Raw genomic sequence first — 24816 nt, 5'->3', positions numbered from 1 at the left:
GTTAGTATAGTTGGTATAATTATGAGCTCCAAATCCAAATTTAGGAGGTACGGTTATATGGGGGCTAGTAGAAATAATGGACGATATCAACCAAAATCAATTGGATTCGTCCTTGGGTCAAAGGTTATATGTGTACCAAATTTCATCTAATTATCTTCAAAATTTCGACCTGTAATTTGATTACAAGGTTTACATGGACAGACGGACCATGTCCGAGTTCATGTCCGACCGATGGACGGACATGGCTTAATCGACTCAGAAAATGAAAACTTAAAAGTAGATATAGAACCATTAATACTACGCTTTACAAACAACGGCACAAATCCAATATACCCTCCCCACTAAAGTGGTGTAGAGTATAATTATATGCTATTTCAGGTGGCGGATGAGTGATATTAGGCAATATATGTATTTATGTTGTTCTAAAGCATTGTTCAGGTAGAATTTGGTCGAATTTTCGATATCTTTTGATTGAAATTATAAAATTTGAAGTTTTATATAAGAAATAAAAGAGCAAATATTAACTTATTAAAATGTTCGGAAATAATTAAACAGGTGGCGGATGAGTGATATCAACGACATAGAGACAAAACGGTTATGTTGTTCTAAAGCATTGTACGGGTATACTTTGGTCGAATTTATCCTTCGATATCTTTTGATTGAAATTGAAGTTTAATTTGAAGTTTAATATAAAAATTAAAAAAAAAACTTATTAAAACTTATTAAAATGTCCAGAAATAATTAAAAAGTTTAAATTCATATGAATTTTCAAAGACTTCCAAATTAAATTATGATTTTCAGCACATTTCAATTTACCATTAACAAATTAGGAACATTTTGCAATTAAATTTTAATACATGGTATATTTTCTAAACTATCTATCCGATATTAGTCTTTTTAGTCCTTAATTAAAGTCTATGTCCTGTAGTCTAAGAATACTTTTCTTTAAATATTATAGTTTAAAAATAAGGATAAAATAATAAATATATTGACACGGATACGTTTTTTGTTTATATTTCGGTATAGGTAAGAAATTTCATGTGCAATCATGTGTTTGGCCAAAATTTTCTTTATAGGACAATAATCTATTTTGGTCACTTTTTCGAAAAAACGAGTCAACTTTGCATATTGTATAGCAAGTCCACACCATTCCTATCAGTATGATAACATGCCACACTTCCTCCTAATAAGGACTTATTACAAAATTAAGAGTATAATTACACTAGTTTGTACTATTTCATTTATGTTAAAGTTCCTAGAAAACCATGCAGTAATGCTATTTAATAAAACACGTAATATATAACAAATGTCCTTGCTCTGATAAATACAAATTTGAAATATTTCTAAAAGTAAATATGCCAGCAAATGTTAAAAACTTGTAAACAAAAAGTAAAACTAAGTTTTAATAATAACAAAATATAGGAAAAATATGAGAAAATTTTAAATTCAACTAAAACTGTATAAGAGACCTGCGCTCTTACACCGTAAAATCTACAGTTTAAAAACTACAACAAATTCCTGCGATAATATGTATTTACTTCACTCTTATATTAAGAAATATATTTACTCTCTCGTCCTTGTTAACTGTTATAATAAGTATATTTGTCATTGCAAATGCTGCTGTAAGAATGCTTATATACTCAGCACATTTAACTTTGCATTTTTCACATTTTATTGCATAGTTTTTGGCGCTACACCCCAAAAAACAGTATTATTTTTTTTTGAGTATGTGTTTTTATCTCTTATGTTGTGAAGTTTTATTTTTTTCTCTCATAGTCTATGTACGTGTTCTATAGTAAGGTCAGTAGTAAAATTCCATTCAATCTATCTAAACGCACGTCAATTTACGGTCATAAAAAGGCAAAATATTTTCGTGTTTTACAAGCAAAAAGTGTTTTATTTATTTTTTGTGAATGGTAATAAATTGACGCTTAAATGTGAAATAAATTAGTTGTTTTGCACAAAAAAGTTAGTAAAATTAACTATAACACAAAATATAAAATATTCAAATACTTAAAATAAGTAATTGAACATTACTTCTTTAAACCAAATCTTATATATCCTCCACCAAAGCGTATGAATGTTTTAAATTGAAGTTAACTATGAAAGGTGATTTCGATGTGAATTTGGATTTAATATGCAATCTTGAAATTGAAGTAAATCAATTGTTTTCTCGATATAAAAATATGGAATATTGAATGCCCATTTCAAAATATTTGTTTTAACTAATTATTAAGGGTTCACAATTTATTAGTATAGCAATAGGGCAATTTGTATAAAAATTCTACTAAATTTTTTATCTTGTCTTTAGTTGCCTGTACTAATGTCTCACTGTTATTGAGGTTTTTTATTTACTTGAGAAGAATGCTATTCACTTTTTTTCATTTTAGTCACTAAAAACACCTCTAGATATAGTCGTATCTTACACGTATGGCACGAAATGGCATTTTAACTTTTTAGTGCAAGTATCTCTCAAGTATCTCATTGTTGGTATATAAACATTTTTCATTTTGCTTTGATTTTTATTGTTCGTAGTTTTTTTTTTACAACAAACTTGTGAATAAACAATTAGAATTACAATGTTTGTATGTTTGACAGTATGTGTGTGTGTGGTACATGCAGAAATATGTCATACAAGGAGAAAAGTAACACAAGAACTGAAAAACATATCTAAGCATACATTTGTATAATAGTTACTAATACGAACATATGGATACAGTAGCTAACCAAATGAAAATGATCGCTAATTATTTGGGTGTAAAAATTTGGCCAAAATATAATTCTCTAAATGTACGAAAATATTAGTGTTGAAGAAACAAATCTAAATTTGCAACATGTTTTCCTTCTGTGATGATGAGTAACATCAAGTATGTATTACTTTTTTTAAATATGCCACGAAGATATTTGGCTAAAACTACGTTAATCATATATTTTTAACTACTACTGTATTACGAATTAAAAAAAAACATTTCTTTTATATAAAAACTAAAGAAAAACATATAAAAAGTAGAACAAAACTAAAGATAAAACAACATAATGGCAAATTCAGAGTGTTGTGGTTTTTCTAACTAAAACACCAAAACAGCTGTGATTTTCATATTCATACTTAAGAATATTATACAGCAAAACTGTGGTAAAATTGCGTAATATTTTGTCGTATGGCATGAAAAGTGTAAAGTCGACTTAAAATTTAACCAAAAGAAAATTTAATGCCTGAAATATTTAACTAATGTTTAGTTAATTGATGTAGATATTAGACAAACTAGCAAATAGTTAGTTAAATATATTACTTCTAAAGACAACTGACCACTACTATCATTTTTAGAGGAATCTGAATGAAAAGAAAATCTCAATAAAAGCTTTAGGTTAGTTACACAGTTTTTAAGAAACCTATAACATTATTTATTACACTCTAGAGTAATATTACTTTAAGATAAAACAAAAACATTTAATACTTGTGGTAAAAGTGTAACAACTACAAATGACATCGTTGAGTGTTATGTCTATATTTTTAGTTTTTGCTCGTAAGAGTACTTTTTCTTCTTCTTCTAGTAGTTGTTCTCTTTTAAAATCTGTTACTTTTGTCTAAATTGCATGAAAATATAATATCATCTTATGTTTTATTTTAAACAGAATTTAAACAAATTCTTAATAATTTAATTCATACTTTTAGAAATAACAGTATCATCCTGAAAGTGATAATTAATCAATATATAAAACACTCTAAATTACTAATCGATTGTCAGTTTTTATGGAGCAATGCTGCGTATACTTAATATTTATTTATTACAATATATTAAATATCAATCATACGTATGAAGGTACATGTAATGAATTTCATCTTAATTACACAGGCCAACGAAATTAAGGTTTCTAAAAACTTTTGAAACCTATTCCGATATACCGATTTTAATATATTTTAATGTATTATCTGTTATTCTCTATCACCCACAATTTTCAGAGCCGTGGCGTCACCAGTTAATGTAGTCATATGTATAGTTCATTAATTCTTCCCAGAATGCACTTCTATAACTTAAAGTTTATGTCTAGAGGCAGAGACGACCAAGATTCGTGATTTCTGTAAAAATCTTTAAACATTTAAGACACAACTATAATGTCAGGGAAACTAAAATTTAAAAATGTGGAAAATTGCTTGGTGATACGACTTTTTTTGTTATCATTGGGATTACCACACCACATAATTCTAGGATAAGTGAATATTATTTAAAAAGTTTTTCATCGTTAGCCTGTGTAATTAGTCAAAACGAAAACCAATCCAAATTACTAATCAATTGTCAGTTTTTATGGAGCAATGCTACGTATACTTAATATTTATTTATTACAACGTAATAAATATCAATCATACGTATGACGGTATAACAGTTCATGTTTATTTTATTAATAATTATTATTTTTTTACTAATATTAATTAAATTTTTACCTTAATTCAGAAATATTTTAAAAATTTGTTGACAAAAGAGGGATTTTCGAAAACAGGGGTTAAATGGGGGTAGGAGGTTAATATGGTCCTATCCTTATAAATTTTGGTAGAGAAATTTACGTCTACATTAGTTATTTATGCGGAATATCATTGTGATATTAGTGTTTATAAGTAAATTTTTACTATAAAGTCATTTACTGAAGGGGACTTTAAATGGAGGATATTGCCAAATGAGGCCCGATCAATACGAAAATCGGCAGTATCATTAAGTCTTATATAAAACTAAGTTTTGGCGATTTTTGAAGTGATACAAGAACAGTTAACATACATATTTATGAGCTCAAAAGCCCTATTTGAGGAGTATGGTTGCATGGGGGCTACACGAAATAAAGGACTTAATACCGATGTATTTAAGCAATTTATTGATGAAAAACTAAATTTTTAAAAGAGGCTTTATATGGGAGCTAGGGTCAAATATGGGCCGATCCTCAAAAAATTGGGATGATGAATGTAATTTTATATAAAGATTAGTTATGCTGAATTTTATCGCGATACTGATGATTATAAGTAAACGTTTGGGCGTTGAAGATATTTTTTAAAGGGGGGTTTGTATGGGGTCAAAAATTTAGGGTCAAAAGACGGCCGATCATTATAAAAACTGGCATGGTCATTAATGCTTATATAAAACTTAGTTGTGACAATTTTCGGTGAGATGTAGTAGTATATTTGACATAGTTATGTGTTAAAACCCCAATATCGGAAGGTCAGGTTGTATGAACCGATTTCAACAATTTTCAATAGGCATCGTTCCTGCTTTGAAAAAACTCGTATGGACTAAATTTTATTCAAATATCTTGAAAATTGTGGCCTGTAGCTTGCGCACTAAGTTTACATGGATAGCCAGCCAGCCGGACAGACAAGCGGACGGACAGACGGACGGACATGTCTTAATCGACTCAGAAAGTGATTCTGATACTTTAAGGTGGGTGTAGGATCAATAGTTTTATGCGTTACAAACATCAGCACAAAAGTATAATACCCTCCCCACTCTAGTGGTGTATTTTATAAATAGGCTTTCATTCATTTCGTTTATACAAATACAAGTAGCAAGAATAGATTCCTTGTTTTAACACTTTATTTGAACACTGCGTTTTGGTATGATTATTTATTTATTTAACCTAAATACACAGTACATTAAATTAAAAACACTAATTTAAATTACGTACATTGTTTCATAACAAAGCTCGTATCGGAACTTATGAAAGTATTATGCTCTCTATTCAAAAAGGTTTAGAGTACAAAAAGAATTTTCCTTTTTTTGCGCGAAATATTTAGTGCGAAAGAAATCGTATTATGTCAAAGTTTTTTTGATTGAAGACATTTTCTAAAGCTTAAATTATGTTTGAGAAAAACTTTTATATTTGTAAAGAAATTCTTAGGGAATAACATAAAATACTATGCTTTTCAATTCCATCAGTTAAAGATGAATACTTAGCATCTTCTGTTGTGTATGTTTTACGCCCTCTGAATGTCTGTGAACCGTAGTAATTCGAATTACATTCATACGACACGTGATTTTAAATAAGTTTTTTTTTCGTTAAAAATGTGTTCTAACATACCAAACATTTCTTTACACTTTAATATCACTTAAAAGATGGAAAGTAAAAAAAACTCTTTGAAAGTAAGGCATTAAAATTTTTAAATAAAACTTTTAATGTAAAAGTTATTTAACACTCTATTCATCACTTGTACAGTAGTGAAATATTTAAAATTTGTGAGATTTGCCGATGTGGAGTAGATTCACAGATATGATGGTTTTTATGATGTATTGTAAGATACAGTACAGATTTTATTAGTATAAACATACCTATCGAGCTACACCTCTAAGGTGAGGAGGATATTATACTTTTGTCCAGACATACTTCTAGGCGATTTAAAGTTATTCAAGTTGAAGTATAAGTCATTGCAAAACAATTTAAAAATTATTTAAATATAATTTAAATTTAAAACAATATTATTATTCCAAAAACTTTTATGCAAAACAACTATATAAATAAAGTTTCAAATCATCTTATGTAAACAAACATTGTAATTTTTCATGAAATTATCACTTCAAATGTCAAAAATTTATAAATTGAAAAATATTTATGTAGATTTATGTATATGTTTACTGAATTCATGTCATAATGCTGCTTTTTCAGGGAGAAACAATAATTCAGTTTATATAATTTTTGAAAACACATGATCCAGTAAACATTTTATAATAATTCTAGATTTTCTAGTTGAATATACAGGATATATTATTTCAATTATGCTGTTTTTATTAATATATTAATTGGGTAATATGTTCTCCCACAACAATAACTTTGTGGTTTTGAGCAGAAAGTTTGTCGACCATGAAAATTTAGGAAATTAATTACAACTCATTAAACTAACAATAAAAAATAAAAACAAGTAAGAATTTATAGTCGTCATGGTCGACCATATGATACCCTACCCCAGTGATTATGTCACAAATTTTGATAATTTTTTCAATAATAAACTATTTAATTTCATTTTTACCTTAATTCAGAAATATTTTAATAATTTCTTGACAAAAAAAGGATTTTCTAAAAGAGGGGTTATATGGGGGAAGGGAGTTAATATGGTCCTATCCTTATACTTTTTGGTAGAAGAATTTACGTCTACATCAGTTATTTATGCAGAATATGTACCTGATTTAGTGTTTATAAGTAAATTTTGACTATCAAATCATTTTCTGAATTGGACTTTGTATGGGGGATAGGGTCAAGTGAGGCCCAATTATTATGAAAATCAGCAATATCATTAAGACTTATATAAAACTAAGTCTTGTCTATTTTTGAAGTGATACAAGAACAATTGACATATTTATGAGCTCAAAAGCCCTATTCGTAGGGTACGGCTGTATGGGGGCAATACGAAATAATTGACCATTTTCAACAGGTTTCGTTCCTTGATCAAAAGAAGAGTATATGTCAAATTTCAATAAATTATCTTAAAATTGCGACTTGCAGAGTGTAAGGTTTACATGTACGCACAGATGGACAGACGGACACTGATGTCGAGAGCTTAACGTGAACACCTGCCTTGACGGCCTTAATTTACGGTGGTCTTTTTCAACCAGTGGGTGAACTTGGGACATTTACCACGCGTCCCTGAGCAACTTCCCGGAAAGAGAAGGTCCACTCAAGTGGCAATTTTTGTACATGGCTGATCCTGTCCATGTACAAGCACTTTGCTGAAGAGCTCGAGCTATCTAATCTCTTGCCAAGTGATCACGTTGCGGAAAGACAGGTAGCAAGCTACCCCGAGAGGCTGAAAATTGCGAATCGAAATTGAATCTATAATAATAATCGCACCCATTGAATCTATAATCTCGGGATCAACACCGAGATAGGTCAACAGGTATATGCATAGTCACAAGCGACGCCGTAGCGTCCGCATCCTCTAACGATCTGCACAGGTAGTATTAACAACCAATAGTCGCGCAACCACATCACGAGGCTCTATTGCTTCGGCAACAGCATCTAGTGACAAATTGGTAGATCAAATCACAGATTCCATAATAACTTAACAAGACTTATGTCAGTGGCCATTAGGACCTACACCATGTTAAATAATTCCAAAGAAAGGCCAAGGATACATTTGATCATCACTATAGTCCCGGTAAACTAGAGGTACTGGTAGCACCTCTTTACCCCGGGATTGCTATACACCAAGATGGAGATTTCATCAAGGAAACATACCCCGGGGGGGACAGACAAATAGACAGACGGACGGATGGACGGACGGACGGATGGACAGACGGACATAGCTTAAACGACTCAGAAAGTGATTCTGAGGCGATTGGTATACTTTAAAGTGGGTGTAGGACCAATATTTTTGAGTGTTACAAACATCTGCACAAACGCATTATAACCTCCCCACTATAGTGGTATTAGGCCATAACAATAATAAACTTCAGATATAACAACAAAAATTTTATTCATTGAAATAATTTGTAGCCATTTGTAAAATACAGACATCAGAAAAGGCAATATTTATCAATAAAAATATTGCCGCACAAATTGTGCCATGTAACAAAAACAAAAGCAATAAAAGGCAATTAAAAAAAAAATAATAAATTGTGTGTAAATTTCTAAAATGTCAACAATTATTAAAAGTTCAGTTATAGCAAATCGACAGAAATTTCAATACAGAGTGGCAGAATGAACGAAATTTTGAACGAATAAATGAGTGAATAAAAATAGAAAACTCTACAAAATGTTTGTGAACATTTAAATTTGTTTTCTTTTATTTCTTTTCTTTATTTTATGCCATAAAATAGGGAATAATAGTTCTTGATTTTCTCCCTCTTGTCTCAGACATTGCAGAAATGATGAGCAGACTGCTGCAGTGCACAATTTAATTTTTAAAATTGATATAGTTTTACTTGCACAAGTATTTTTACTTTTTAGATTTTTAAGATGAGAAATGATAAACATAAATTAGCTAAAAAAATTCAAATTTTAATATAATATTTCAACAAAAATGTATGAAGAAGTGTGTTATTTATTAGTCCAAATAAATTATTTGAATGAAAAAATAAATAAGAGTAATCTTACAAGATATTTGAGTCTGAAAGATGCATAAAAAATTACGGAATATTTGTCAATTTAAACAAAGCCTGAAAAATGGTGGTATACGTTTGATTAAAGAAATCTGTTTTTTTACTTAGAAAAATTTATATTGTAGTTATACTGGTATTTTGCTATCAATTCTGAATTTTGCTGGGTTTCTTTTAATATTAAGTATGTCGCTCAAAAGCCTAAAATATTGGTTATACAATCACGGAGATATACCAATCAAGAGTTTTTCCATTAGTCCACCCGTCCGTCCTTCCATGTAAAGTTTGTAATCGAAATAAAACTTAAATTTAGGAACACATCCATTCAAATTTGTATTAAAAATCCTGCCAACTTGTAAAAATACTCACCTAATAATTTAACAATATTTCCAACATTTTCTATTTCCTGAATACTTCCTTTAATTTCCATAACTTTTTATTTTATATTCTATTCGTTTTCTTTCTATCACTTCAAACTCAATTAATTTGTTTGACTTTCTTTTAGTTTTATTTTAATTAATAGTTTTCAACTGCAATTTCAACATTAAAAACTAGTAAGAATGTATAGTCGGACATGGTCGACCATATGATACCCTACATGAGTGAGTATGTTTAAAATGTGGATTATTTCTCTATCAATAAAGCATTTTTCCTTAATTCTGAGATATTTTAACAATTTGTTACCAAAAAAGTAAGAGGGGTTATATGAGGGTAAAGGTAAATATGGTACTATCCGTATAAATTTCAGTATACCGATTAGCGATGACAATAAAGTTATTTATGCAGAATTTTAATGTGATACTAGTGTTTAAAAATGAATTTTTATCTTCAAGTCATTTTTTGAAGGGGACTTTGTATAGGGGTTAGGGTTAAATAAGGCCCGTCATTATTAAATTTGTCAGTCATTCAAAGTTATATGATACCGAGATTTGTAAAATTTTATAGAAATTCTAAAACATTTAAAATACGATTCTATGGGGGCTAGGCGAAATAATAGACCGATTTCAACTATTTTCAATAGGCTCCGTCAAAATATGAATTTCATAAAATTATCTTGAAAGTTGCGACCTGTAGCATGCGCACAGGGCTTACATGGACATACAGACGGACGGACGGAGACGGACATAGCATAATCGACTCAGAAAGTGATTCTGATTGGTATATGATTGGTATACTTTAAGGTGGTTGTAAGACCAACATTTTTGGGTGTTACAAACATCAGCACAAACGCATAATACCCTCCCCACTATAGTGGTGTAGGGTATAATCACGAGTATTTGTTCAAGATTTTTTCTTTCTATCAATTAATATTTCAATAATTGCAACTTTTTGAATGCTGACTTTAGCAGTAAAATAGATTTAAAGGAAATCAAGATTCAAGTTATGAGTTTATTGCCACACACACACACAATCATAGTCATAATTCATGATAAATGTTACATTTTTATAACACTTCCATAAACAAAAAATTTTGATGATGTTTAAGATTTTCTAAGAAAAATATTCACGCATGTCTTTTGGGAAATTTAAAGCTTCTAGTTACGCTCTTAAATATGGTTTCTAACCCCCATATTCATAAATGCTTAATAAAGTTCTTGATGGTTTATGGTAGGAATTTTGTAAGGAAAATATTCATAATTAATAAACGATTTGTATTTTTTATGAATATGGGGGCAAAAGTTTATAAATATAAAAGTTTTTGGTTAATTTTTTCTTTGTGTCACAAGTAAGTGTTGTATTTCTGGTCGACCTTCAACATCATAATGGTTGATTACAATGGTTTACATTTGGTATTCAAGTGAGATTAACAATACCCAGCAGCTTTACAAGAAGTATTCCTTTTGGGTTACCCAAAAAGATTGATATAATCAATAGTTTGGTGTGCCATCCCGAACAACAAGGTCGCAAAAACTACTATAAAAGCCACTAAACTTTCTTGTCAAATCCTTTCAAGCTGTCAAACTCAATTATCTTCCATTCGCTTCATTATAAGGGAAAGGTGAAGGCTTTTATCTCTATGAAGGAAACTTATCAACAACATTCATCAAGAATATAATGAAGGTTTTCTATTATTTGCATATTTTGATTTTTTTCACCATAATTTTTACATAATTTATGTTAAGCTTATGAAACTTATGAAGTTCCTAACCACTTCACAACTATTTGTAAAAACTATGAATAAATTATTTAATTGAATTCAAAATTATATTTTGAACTTGTTTAAATGATTTGAATTAACTCAATTAAAATCCATTTAAAATATTTGTATCTCCCTTTGTTTACACATCTTGTCCAATCCATGCATTCAAATTGCTTGCAACAAACAGGATATCTTCCTTATCTACACATAAATGTAAATATGTAAACCAATAATCGTCTACATACATACATATATTAATGACACAAACTATCCATGTATGTAAGAATGTATGGATAAACGCTCAACATATACAATATAGTTTAATTTAATATTGATAATCTTGTTTACATTATCATTTATGGAATGACTGAAACAAGTGAATGTATCCATTATGGTAAAAACATTAATTTTGATTATTTTCATAGAAAATTAACAGTATTAACAACTATACTCTACTCATGCACCAGAAAGTAGCATGAATTGCTCTACTTATTCGTTGCTTTGTTAACATTAGTGTTAAGTTCAATGAGTTAAGTAAAGTTTAAAGGGTGTTCATAACATTATTAGATGGAATAATAATATTGTTCATATTAATTATCAGATATGGAGTCCTTCTTTTCAATTGGCAATATTGTGTAAAAAAAAATAACTCTATAAAAAAATTTGTCGCACAATATTCTGAAACTTAGTTTCTTGGAAGCACTTCATTAGAATATTTCACACTCTGTTACTGAGGGAAATTAAAATGATCACAAATTTTCTTTTTTCTTTGTTTTTGCCCTAGCGCCCCTAGTTTAGCCAGAAAATGCACTTTTATGTTTTCACTCAAAAAATCGTTTTTTGATATAAAATTAAAGTGATCACAGATTTTCTTTCTTTTTGCCCTAGCGCCTCCAGTTTAGCCAGAAAATGGACTTTTATGTTTTCACTCAAAAAATTGATTTTTGATGGGAAATTAAAGTGATCACAAATTTTCTTTTTTTGCCCTAGCGCCTCTAGTTTAGCCAGAAAATGGACTTTTATGTTTTCACTCAAAAAATCGATTTTTGATGGTAAATTATAGTGATTACAGATTTTCTTTCTTTTTGCTCTAGAGTCTATAGTTTAGCCAGAAAATGGACTTTTATGTTTTCACTCAAAAAATCGATTTTTAATGGTAAATGATTTCACAGATTTTCTTTCTTTTTGCCCTAGCGCCTCTAGTTTAGCCAGAAAAAGGAATTTTATGTTTTCACTCAAAAAATCGATTTTTGATGGTAAATGATAGTGATCACAGATTTTCTTTCTTTTTGCCCTAGCGCTTCTAGTTTAGCCAGAATTTGGACTTTTATGTTTTCACTCAAAAAATCGATTTTTGATGGTAAATGATAGTGATCACAGATTTTCTTTCCTTTTGCCCTAGCGCTTCTAGTTTAGCCAGAAAATGGACTTTTATGTTTTCACTCAAAAAATCGATTTTTGATGCTAAATGATATGATCACAGATTTTCTTTATTTTTGCCCTAGCGCCTCTAGTTTAGCCAGAAATTGTACTTTTATGTTTTCACTCAAAAATCGATTTTTGATGGTAAATGATAGTGATCACAGACTTTCTTTCTTTTTGCCCTAGAGCCTCTAGTTTAGCCAGAAAATGGACTTTTATGTTTTCACTCAAAAAATCGATTTTTTTGTGTGAAATTAAAGTGATCACATATTTTCTTTCTTTTTGCCCTAGCGATCAAAGAATCGATTTTTTGTGGTAAATGGTAGTGATCACAGATTTTCTTTCTTTTTGCTCTAGAGCCTATAGTTTAATCAGAAATTGAACTTTTATGTTTTCACTCAAAAAATCGAATTTTGATGTGAAATTAAAGTGATCACAGATTTTCTTTCTTTTTGCCCTAGAGTCTCTAGTTTAGCCAGAAAATGGACTTTTATGTTTTCACAAAAAAAAAAAATAGATTTTTGATGGAAAATTAAAGTGATCACAGATTTTCTTTCTTTTTGCTATAGAGCGTATAGTTTAGCCAGAAAATAGACTTTTATGTTTTCACTAAAAAAAATCAATTTTTTGGGAATTTCAAAGGATCACAGATTTTTTTCTTTTTGCCCTAGCGCCTCTAGTTTAGCCAGAAATTGGACTTTTATATTTTAACCCAAAAAATCGATCATAGATTTTCTTTCTTTTTTGCTCTAGAGCCTATAGTATAGCCAGAAAATGGACTTTTATGTTTTCGCTCAAAAAATCGATTTTTGATGTGAAATTAAAGTGATTACAGATTTCCTTTCTTTTTGCCCTAGCGCCTCTAGTTTGGCCAGAAAAAGGAGTTTTATGTTTTCACTCAAAAAATCGATTTTTGATGGTAAATGATAGGTATCACAAATTTTCTTTATTTTTGCTCTAGAGGGTATAGTTTAGCCAGAAAATGAACTTTTATGTTTTCACTCAAAAAATCGATTTTTGTTGGGAAATTAAAATGATCACAGATTTTCTTTCTTTTTGCTCTAGAGCCTATAGTTTAGCCAGAAAATGGACTTTTATGTTTTCACCTAAAAAATCGATTTTTTGGGAAATTAAATTGATCACATATTTTCTTTCTTTTTGCCCTAGCGCCTCTAGTTTAGCCAGAAAATGGACTTTTATGTCTTCACTCAAAAAATCGACTTTTGATGGTAAATGATCACAGATTTTTTTTTTTTTGCCATAGCGCTTCTAGTTTAGACAGAAATTAAACTTTTATGTTTTCACAAAAAAAATCGATTTTTGATGTGAAATTAAAGTGATCACAGCTTTTCTTTCTTCTTGCCCTAGCGCCTCTAGTTTAGCCAGAAAGTGGAATTTTATGTGTTCACTCAAAAAATCGATTTTTGATGTGAAATTAAAATGATCACAGATTTTCTTTCCTTTTTCCCTAGCCCCTATAGTTTAGCCAGAAAATGGACTTTTATGTTTTCATTCAAAAAATCGATTTTTTGCCAGAAAATGGACTTTTATGTTTTCACTCAAAAAATCTGACTATCTAAAAGTACTTTAACTTCTGTTTGCACCATATTCAGTAAATCGATTTTTTAAGTTTAGTCATTTGACATGAAATTGCCCTTATACAACTTAAATGACCGTCTAATTAATCCAGTACACTCTTATGACGTTTTCTGCAACTGTATTTGTTCAATTTGTCCATTTCCAAAGAATGCAGAATATATCCAGCTTGGTTTTTTGTCATATGTCCTTTTTACACGAGTGCTTTATAATTACTATCATGTCAATTGCAATTACGTTTATCTTTTCTATTTATAATCCCTTCCAAAGGTATTAACTTGATGATTATAATGGAAAATACTTGCTAAGTATTTTTTAATAAATTGCAATATTTCTAGAAATATATAATTAATTTTACTCATTGAAAATAAACTCAATATCTTGTAGGTTATTCTTAGAAGTAATTTAAGTGTAAATATTATCTAGTTATATATACCCAGCAAAAACTTACATTGAAAATTTACAAAACAAAACTTAAGCTTTGTATAAAAACTATAATTATCGTCAGTGGCAGAGTATATACACACATCCTCCTTTCCCCCTAACCTAATCTGATATAAAAATTTAAATACATAAATGCTTTTTTTACAAAATTACATTGTACAATATCAACACAATTAAGTATTCTGACCAACTCACTAAACAATAAACATTTCATGATAAAAACAATTACAGTAATTTCCTTTTAACGCATACATTTAAAAATAAATTTGTTTTCAACAATCTGAAACCAAAACAATAAAAAGTTTTATCATTAAAAAAAAATTATTTTGGCAAGTTTAAAGCTATTCAAGAAAAATTCTTAACAAGGATTAAAATAAATAAAATTAAAAAAAAGTTTATTTTGCATACAGTATATAACCACATTCATACACAAAAAAAACACAGTTCATGTTCAATGTTAAACTTGAAGTAGTTATAAAAAATTCAATTAAATTGAAATTTAAAATCTTAACAGAAGTGGAATAAAACATGTTAAGCAATTACAAAATATATAAATTAATTGTCTGATAAAGGATTATCTTAGTTTAAAGATGATGAAAGAGAATTTTGTTTAATGAAAATAATGAAGATTTATTGAATTTTAGTAAGCAGATATTGCTTACTTTAAATTATCTTGAATTGAACTTTGTCTCAGATATTCTTTAGCCATTTTTTGTTGAATACAATTGTGAACATTTAAGTCATATTTCGAAGGGAGCTTTGTATAGGGGCTAGGGTCAAATGAGGTCGTATCATCAAAAAATTCATCAGGTTCATGAAGGCTAGTATAGAACTTGGTTTTGCAGCTTTTTGTCGAGATACGATTATATTGAACATAATTATGAACTTAAAAGCCCTATTCGGGCGGTTCAGTTGTATGGGGGTTAGGTCAAATATTGAACCAATGTTACCCATTATCAATAGGATTCGCCTTTAATACAATAAAAGATCATGTACCAAATTTCTTTGAATTATGTTCAAAAATGCGACCTGTAGTTTGATTACAAGTTTGATTACGGTCAGACGGGCAAACGGTCAGACGGACAGACAAACGGACTGGACAGATTGACGGGCAGACGGATGGACATAGCTTAATCGACTCAGAAAATGATTCTAAGCCGATTGGTATACTTTAAGGTGTTTATAGGAATTGTGTCGAATTTCATCGCTATACTCCTACTTTTAAAACAGATATATCCGTTAATGCCGTTTTTTCGGGGGTCCACTAGTATGGAGGCTATATGTGGAGGCTAACGTGGACCGATATTGCCCGTTTTCAATACCAAACAAACCTTACCTATAGAGAATAATTATGGAAAATTTCAACCATCTAACTCATTCCGTTCGGACTCTATCTTGTTTTCAACAGACAGACGGACAGACGGACAAACAGATAGATAGATAGATAGATAGATAGATAGATAGATAGATAGATAGATAGATAGATAGATAGATAGATAGATAGATAGATAGATAGATAGATAGATAGATAGATTGATAGATAGATAGATAGATAGATAGATAGATAGATAGATAGATAGATAGATAGATAGATAGATAGATAGATAGATAGATAGATAGACAGACAGACAGACAGACAGACAGACAGACAGACAGACAGACAGACAGACAGACAGACAGACAGACAGACGGAGGGACGGACGGACATATATTTCGTATACATCATGTATTTAAAAAAATATAGAATTCTGCAACAAGATTTATGTAAGTGTTCTGAAGATCAATTCTTTGAAATTTGCATTGCTATTAGGTGCAATAATTAACACCTAAAAATAAGTGCAGTAAGCAGATCTTGTAAAGTTTCTCAGATCTATTATATTACAAAAGAATTAAACTCAAATTAGGAAAATATGCAAGTATTAAAATTAACTAATGCAAATTTGTCTTCATGTGAGATATTCTAAGAAATTCATCGTTTGACCGCTTAATAAAATGTTATGCTTTCTATAGCAAGAAATATTTCGCTCTGCTTTTAAAAATAAATCAAAAAGAATACAAACATGAAACTATTTTTCTAACAGATCTCCAATATGGCAAGGAAATGCATTTTTATGTTTTGTTTTAAATCCCGAACAATTTCCTACAAATAACAACTATAGCAAACAAACCTAAAAATTAGAAAAACAAAAACATGCAGAAAACAAAAAAAAAGTTATAAAAAATGCACTGAAATCAATTAAAACATACAAAACAACGAAAACACAATGTCAGTTGTTCAAAAATATATGTATTTCCACAGAATAAGATTGACTAGCATACTGATTCTACAGTACCAAATGAAAATGGAACATACAAACACAGACAATTTAAAACTGTAGAAAAAAATGGACATTTAGCACAAGCAAAAGTTAAAAAATCAATCAAATCAATCGAGTTAATTAAAATTGTCTTTACACATCAACGACAGCAGCAACAACAAATAGAACATAGAAACACAACTATGTTAGCAGATTTACAATAAATAGTATTGAATATAAAATCACATCAGCTTTATAAAACAATCAGCCAACAGAAGCGATTAAGGTCAAACAAAAACTACAAGAATTGAAATAAAATTTCAAATAGATTTATTTATGATGGATTTTAAGACAAATGACAGCAAACAGTGATAGCAAAGTATTGCACAGATGTTAATAAAAGTGAAAGATTATAAATAAATGTGATAAACTAAAATATTTAATATCTGGCAATAATAAATGATAAATTTCAGTAATAAATTATGAAAGTAACATTTTCAGTTATTTTCTTAAGTTAGTTATTTGAAATTTATACAAGTGTATAAAAGTCTCTGTTTTCAGTTATTTATTAAAGACATTGACATTAATAAAAGTCACCTAGTTTCAGTTTTAACTATATTTCACTTGCTCATAAATACAATGACTGAAGGTCAAATGAAATATGGTCATATTATCTTTAAGCTTTATGACATAAAGGTGTCGGCAAAATAAATGATGATAACTTCCGTTTTTTTTCTGCAAAGTTAACAAAAAAAAATATAAACTGATTCATGTGTACAATGCCACTAGCAGACGATACATTTTTACTTTAGAGGGGGAAACATAAAATGTTATAATGACTTTATGATTTCACACCTGTTTCTTGGTTTATTTTTTGTTACACTAAATAACTTAATAGGTAAATATTACAGAGTAATGAAGAATATAAAAGACAGAATTTTATGTTTTCTTTTTAATGCACGTAAGTTTCTAAATATTAACCCCCTTATTCACAAACAAAATTTTTATTTTATAAACGGTTTATAAATTAGATTTTGTATGAAAATTTTGTTTTATAAAGCTTTTATAAGGGGTAAATAAATAATAAAAATATTTTCTTTGCAAAAAAAACTAGGAGCCAAATTAAAAACAAGGAAGTAAATAAAGTATAGCATGAACGACCATATGATATGCTATAACATTAATGAATAAATTAGTTTTAATAAAGCATTTATATTGAATCTTGCATTAATTTTAATATAAATATTTTAGGAAAATTTTAGCCGATCATTATAAAACTTGTAGCTGTTATATTAATATATTTAACATTATTATTAGCTCCAAAGTCCAATTCGGAGAGTTTGGTTGTAAACCATATTACCTGTAGTTTGATTACAAGATTTACGTGGACAGACAGACGGACGGACGGACAAGCATATCTTAATCGACCCAGAATTATTCTGCAAAAAGCACATTTAAAAACCTTTCACATGATTCTTAACTTGCATATAGTTTCTTTGAAAACCTCATGATGACAAAAGGTTTGAGAAACGATATTTTAGAATGAATTAAACTTTAATTTTTGGTGGAAACATTAGTACCTTATTGTACGCTTCACCTTCGTGAGATGGGTTTATATGAATATAGACTTCTTACTTGTTACTCCTTCATACATACATAACATTTTAAACATATACAGCAATTAACAATAAAAAAGTGACACCAGTGCCATGGCGTTTTTCCCATTTTCTAAAAAAAACTTTTTATCGTAGTTCTAGGGGCTTTGAGTATAGTTTTGTCTGGTAAGAAATTAACAATGAATGGAGTAAAAATTTAAAACTGAACAACATTTTATAGACAGCACACGTAGAAATATATAATAGAACAATGAACACCAACATAGCTTTAAACATTAATTCATATAGGTTGATATGTGTTCGTTTGACATATTAAACACTGGAAGCTATTATACAGCTGATATACTAGTCAGTTGAATTAACTCAACAGAGATAAATAAATATACCCAATGAACAGTTTTGTGTCGAGAGAATCCTAGTCTAATTACTCAAAATTGATAGACGATTAACTGCTGCGCCTACATTTAATATTTTTAAACTTTAGTGAACTTTCAAGATATATGTTCCAACAATCTTTCTAAAACAATATTTCAAAGTAAAATAGCTTACTGATGGATCTACTTATGTATGTATGGGGTAATGAAGAATTATATTTAGAAGTTTTGATAAATCTATTTTTAAAAAATTGTAACTAAATTGGAATTAAGGGTATACACGAAGTTCTGCCACTAATGAGTATTATATTATTTGATGTTCATTTCTCTTTTTTCCTGTTTTATCTTATTTTTTGTTTACTAGGTTACTCATCAGAGTCAATTATTCTAGTCTATAAATAATGTATTTTTATTTTGAACCCAACTGAAGCATCTAATCGGATATAATAAATTATTCATCAGTTTAAATCTTTGCTTTAGAAAACTTTTTTTTGATTTAAACTATATTACAAACAGAATGACTAATTAATATAAATATGTCCAGCAAAAACTCTAATTAAACTAAAATGATAATGTATTAATTAGGGAAGCCAATATGAAAAACAGAAATATTTAAGTTCCCACCAAAAACATACATGTAAAGTAATGAGTTAAAAAGCCACTTTTCACTACTTATTTATTCGCATCTTAACTCATTATTTTAACCCGATGATGACACTGGAGGCAAATACTTGCTATGCTAGCTTACAAATAATCACTTAAATAAGTACTTACAAATAGGAAGTAAATAGTTGTTTTGTTTTACGCCCAAAAAAATACAAACCTGAGCCTCTTGTTCGTTAGTTTTCAGTCTTACTCACAACACCACTGCTTAGTTATTTTACGTCAAATAATAGGTTTCACGCAGAAAAACAACTTTCTTTCTGTGTGTGTAAAAAACTATCCCGCGATCAAATAAAATGGGCAAATGAAACGGCAATATAAAGTACTTACTTAACTGATTATATGTAAGTCATAGTAAGAGTACTTCAAAGTAATGCAGACTTAATATAGTATTCTTTGAAAAGTAAGTAAAGTTATTACCGGGTTTTTGCGGGGTATTTGTATAAAAATATGGGAAATGTATAAATAAATACAGAATTTGTAAAAAGAGTTTATTAAGTTGTAGTGAGTTTTAGGAATAATCTGTAAATGACCCACTGACAGTAATCAAACTTAACTATGTTATAAAACGAACTACTTCCTTCGACCTACTTCTTTTCCTATAGCGGCCATAATTACCAACTATTGTGGTATATTCGCTCCTTCATTCAGCAGTTGGATTGTTGGTGTTTGTTAACTTGCTCATTGAATGCATAGTTTCTCAACTATAAGTCCAATATAATCATTGTGTTTAAATTCAAACATTTTTGTCCTGTAAGCATACAAAGTTTGGCAGTTAAGTTTTATTAAAACCCCAGGGTTTTAAAGTCACACTGAGCTGTTAATGTAAGTTTATGTATTCGAGTGCAATAAGAAGAGCTCGAAAGGTATTTGAAAATATCTTGAGGAAAACTTGCATAATATAATAAAATATAATAAGGGTATTCATGAAACACGTGTGCAAACTGTTATCTGTATTATTTAGAAGAGAAAATTTAGTTTAAAATTATTAGTTCAAATAGGCGATCAAATGTATCAGTCTTCTAGAAGTAGAATCCCATACAATTTGTATAAAATTTAATGTCAAAAATGCACAGTTTGCGTGGCTTTTAAACATTTATATGAAAACCCTTACTATATTTAAACCTAAATAAACAAATAACCTTACTTGTATTGACTTTACTAGATAAGAAAGTGGAATGAGATTATAATGTTTATGAAATATTTATTATTCTATAGGCGAAAACGTTGGACGTAAACGTTATATTTTGAATTGTATTCAGAATCATTATATATAGCAGAATCGATAAAGATATGTCCCTATGTTTGTTTATTGAAATAAAATTACTGAACTCACTTGTTTTTATTGTGTCCTTTCGCATATTTTTCATTCCAATTAATTTTAAATCTAAAATTTCGTAATAGTCCCCAGTGTAAAACAAAATTTCTAATGCAGAGAAATACACACACTTCAATCTAAACATATACTATGAATACTTCCTCAAAAGAAAATCGTTTGTATGGTGGGTGAGTTGGTAAATCTGAAAGTGTGTTTAGAATACTAAAGTACACGAAAATTAAAGGCTCAAAAAAACATTTTGTTAACAAAAACAACTAGGAAAGTATAGTCGGGCGTGGCCGACCATATGATACCCTACACCATTGAGTATATTAAAAATGTGGATTATTTTTAATAATAAAGCATTTAAGTTGTTTACCTTAATTCCAAAATATTTTAACAATTTGTTGAAAAAAGTAATCTTCTAAAAGAAGGGTTATATGGGGGCAAGGGTACTTGGTTTTACATTAGAGTTATATATGCTGGATTTCATCGTGATACTATAAACACTAGTATCACGATGAAATGAATTATTGACCTTCAAGTTATTTTCTGAAGGGGACTTTGTATGGGGGCTAGGGTCAAATAAAGTCCGACATTTACGAAAATCGGTAGTAGTATTATTAAGACGTATGTAGAACTAAGTTTTGCTGATTTTTGTAGTGATACTGCAATATTTAACATAATTATGAACTCAAAAGCCCTTTTCGGGTAGTAGGGTTGTATGGGGGCTAGGTGAGATAATGAACCGATTTCAACCATTTTCAATAGGCTTCGTCGCTGGGCCGAAAATGGTCCAAATTTCATCAAAATATCTTGAAAATTGCGACCTGTACCTTGCGCACAAGGTTTACATGGACTGCCAGCCGGACCGACGGATGGACGGACGGACAGAATCGACTCAGAAAGTGATTTTGAGTCGATCGGTATACTTTAAGGTGGGGTATACTTTGTGCGTTACAAACATCAGCACAAACGTATAATACCCTGCCCACTATGGTGGTGTAGGGTATAAAAAAACCCAAGAAGTACAACAAACCACAATAAACTTCTTAACTACATTGTAGACTGCGGGTGAATGGAGAACCGAAAAAAAAATATTCTAAGGTCCAGCTAAAAAAATTTATTTCACTTCAAATGTGAAAATAAAAAATAAAACACCAAAAAAATCTGTTATTAAATTTACATCTTATCAGAATAAAAATATCTTTACAGCTTATTGCGTTTAATCTGTATAATTTCTAAAACATTTTTGTGTGTATGTCAAATGTTCTAGAAAAACGGTGCTTATGATTTGTAGTTCTCATTATTATCTTCCTCATATTTTATTCACCCTCGCCACATATTTATAGCCATTGAATCTCATTAAACCTTTGGTATAAATATTTGTTTAAAATTTAAAAGGTATTAAATATCTAAAGTATGTTCTTTTAGTGATTATGTTTCAATTATCTTCTCAAAGTTTATGCTAGTTTTAATTTATGTAAATTATATTTTTAATTGAAGGGTAATTTTTTATATTATTGTTATCAATATCTTCTTTATAAAGTACACAAATTTATATTGTTTGAACATTATTTTGGAACAAGTAGTTGTATTCGTTATTTTACAGAATTATGTATAAAGTATACGCCATGAAGTCCATTGTGAGTTGATAAATCTGTATACATTTATATGCATAAATATACATATATAAAACTAAGCATGCTTTTCAATAGAAATAAGATTTTGTATTTTATGCATTTAATTAGTTGAATGAGAATCTTTAAGAAATATACATAGATACGTATACGTTATTTTATTGAATCATGTAAAATGTATACGCCATGAAGTTGATTATGATCGGTCGAGAACAGTTACAGTGGCAAACTTTACATTTTTGTCGAATTTTCAAGTGATTTCGCAGCTTCCTTCTGAGCACAAAATAAAAAGGGCCTATTTTGGAAAAAAAATAATTGCCAAAGAAAAGTAAAATTTTTTAAAATTATTTTTCCGAATGATCGTAGATATCTAAACTATTTGGAACAATTTTTTCTATAAGCAATAGTTAACATAGATAAGAAAAAATACATTTTCCGCAAAGATGTCAAACTTTGACCCACTGTAACTCAGAAAGTTTTTGACCAATCTTGTTTAAAAATTTTGTCTAAGCTTATTTCTAATAGGACTGATATTAATGATATTGGATCGGAAGACATTGGTTTCAAAATTTGGGTCACATGAAATCTCCCATATATATTTTATGTACATTAGAGGTGTCCAAATATACCTTTTTTGAAAGAAAATTTTATAAAAATATAATTGGCATTGTTTTTGAAGAAATCAAAAAGGTCCTATTTGTACACAATTTTACCCTACTCAATCGATTTCCGGCACGGGTTACTGTTACCCGATTTGACTAAAATTTTACACCAGTAACTTTTAGACACTAATAAACAAAAAATGATGCATCTATTTTTTGGATGCATCTATCTTTATCCTCTAATATACATATGTATATTACGTACACATATACGTAGTTTTAAAACTTTGTTGTTTTGGCAAAAATAATAATTTTCGACATTTCTAAATAATGTTGTTGATTGTAAATTCTTTTTGGTTGTAATATACATAAACAAAGTTTATGGCAATAGAAAACATAAACTTTTGCTGATACAGTGAAAAGCTATATAATGACATACATTCACTCTCTCTCATACATAGAATTATTTTTACAACCATTTTATATAGTTAACCTTGCAAAAAATTTGCAATGACAGACTAAAAAGGACTTTTAAAAATTGTAAACATAAATTTTTAATTTTTATATTATAGAATGTATTCTAAAGAACACTGAAAGATCTAAATAACTTGTATGTTTATTTATGACAAAATATGGCAATGCCAGTATCCTGCTGCATTATCATAATGACTGTTATAACAAGTGATGCCAGGAGATTTTTTCCAGAAATCCCTACGCTTATGAGAAAAAATCCCTTTTTTCCCTACACTCACTTTTTATTTTCCCTACATTTTTCCCTACACTACTTTTTTCCATTTTTTTCAAAGTTTATCTTAAAAAAATACAAAAATAACATAAACCAGTAAGAGTGTTATATTCGGCTATGCCGAATCTTATATACACACCATCACACCTCGTTTGACTCGAATGAAACTTACTTATGTCGAATTTCATCTATATACTCGTATATTTAGGCCAGTTATAAGCGTTAAAGTAATTTTCTGAATGGGACCTTATATAGGGGGTAGGGTCAATTATGGGTCGATCCTCATAAAATTTGGAAGACGGAATTTGGTTCGTATTAAATTTATTTGTGTCGAATTTCATCGTTACACTCGTATTTTTAAAACATTAATGAGCGTTGCAGTCATTTTCTGAAGGGGACCTTATATGAGGGGTAGGGTCAATCATGGACCGATCCTCATAAAATTTTTTAGATAGATTTTGACTCGTATGAAACTTACTTATGTTGAATTTCATCTATATACTAGTATTTTTAAGCCAGTAATGAGCGTCAAAGTCATTTTCTGAAGGGGACCTTATATGGGGGGTAGGGTCAATTATGGACCGATCCTCATAAAATTTTGCATGATTTTGGATCATAAGGAACTTACTTATGTCGAATTTCATCGCTACATTTGTATTTTTAAACAAGATATGGCTGTTAAAGCTGCTTTTCGAGGGGCCACTTGTATGGGGGCTATCCGAAAACGTGGACCGATATTGCCCATTTTCAATACCAAACAAACCTTACCTTTCGGACTCTATCGTGCTTTCAACAGACAGACAGACGGACAGACATGGCTAGATCGTCTTCGAATTTAATGAGGACCCCGAATATATATACTTTTGTGGGTCTATGACCAATATTTCGATG

General features: G+C 29.4%; 1 long non-coding RNA gene across 1 annotated transcript in view; it reads left to right on the top strand.

Moving 5' to 3' along the window:
• Positions 1 to 1812: 1812 nt before the first annotated feature.
• LOC119601199 overlaps positions 1813 to 24816 on the top strand; it is a 34757-nt gene continuing 11753 nt past the window's right edge. Inside the window, exon 1 of the long non-coding RNA XR_005231195.1 lies at positions 1813 to 1916. This is a non-coding gene — a long non-coding RNA (uncharacterized LOC119601199). The remainder of the gene's footprint in view (positions 1917 to 24816) is intronic.

This window comes from Lucilia sericata, unplaced genomic scaffold (assembly GCF_015586225.1).
Source record: "Lucilia sericata isolate MDLA Ls3-8-SP2 unplaced genomic scaffold, ASM1558622v1 Contig000148F_arrow, whole genome shotgun sequence".
In the NCBI taxonomy this organism is placed as follows: Eukaryota; Metazoa; Arthropoda; class Insecta; order Diptera; family Calliphoridae; genus Lucilia; species Lucilia sericata.
This window is presented reverse-complemented; position numbering and strand designations above follow the sequence as displayed.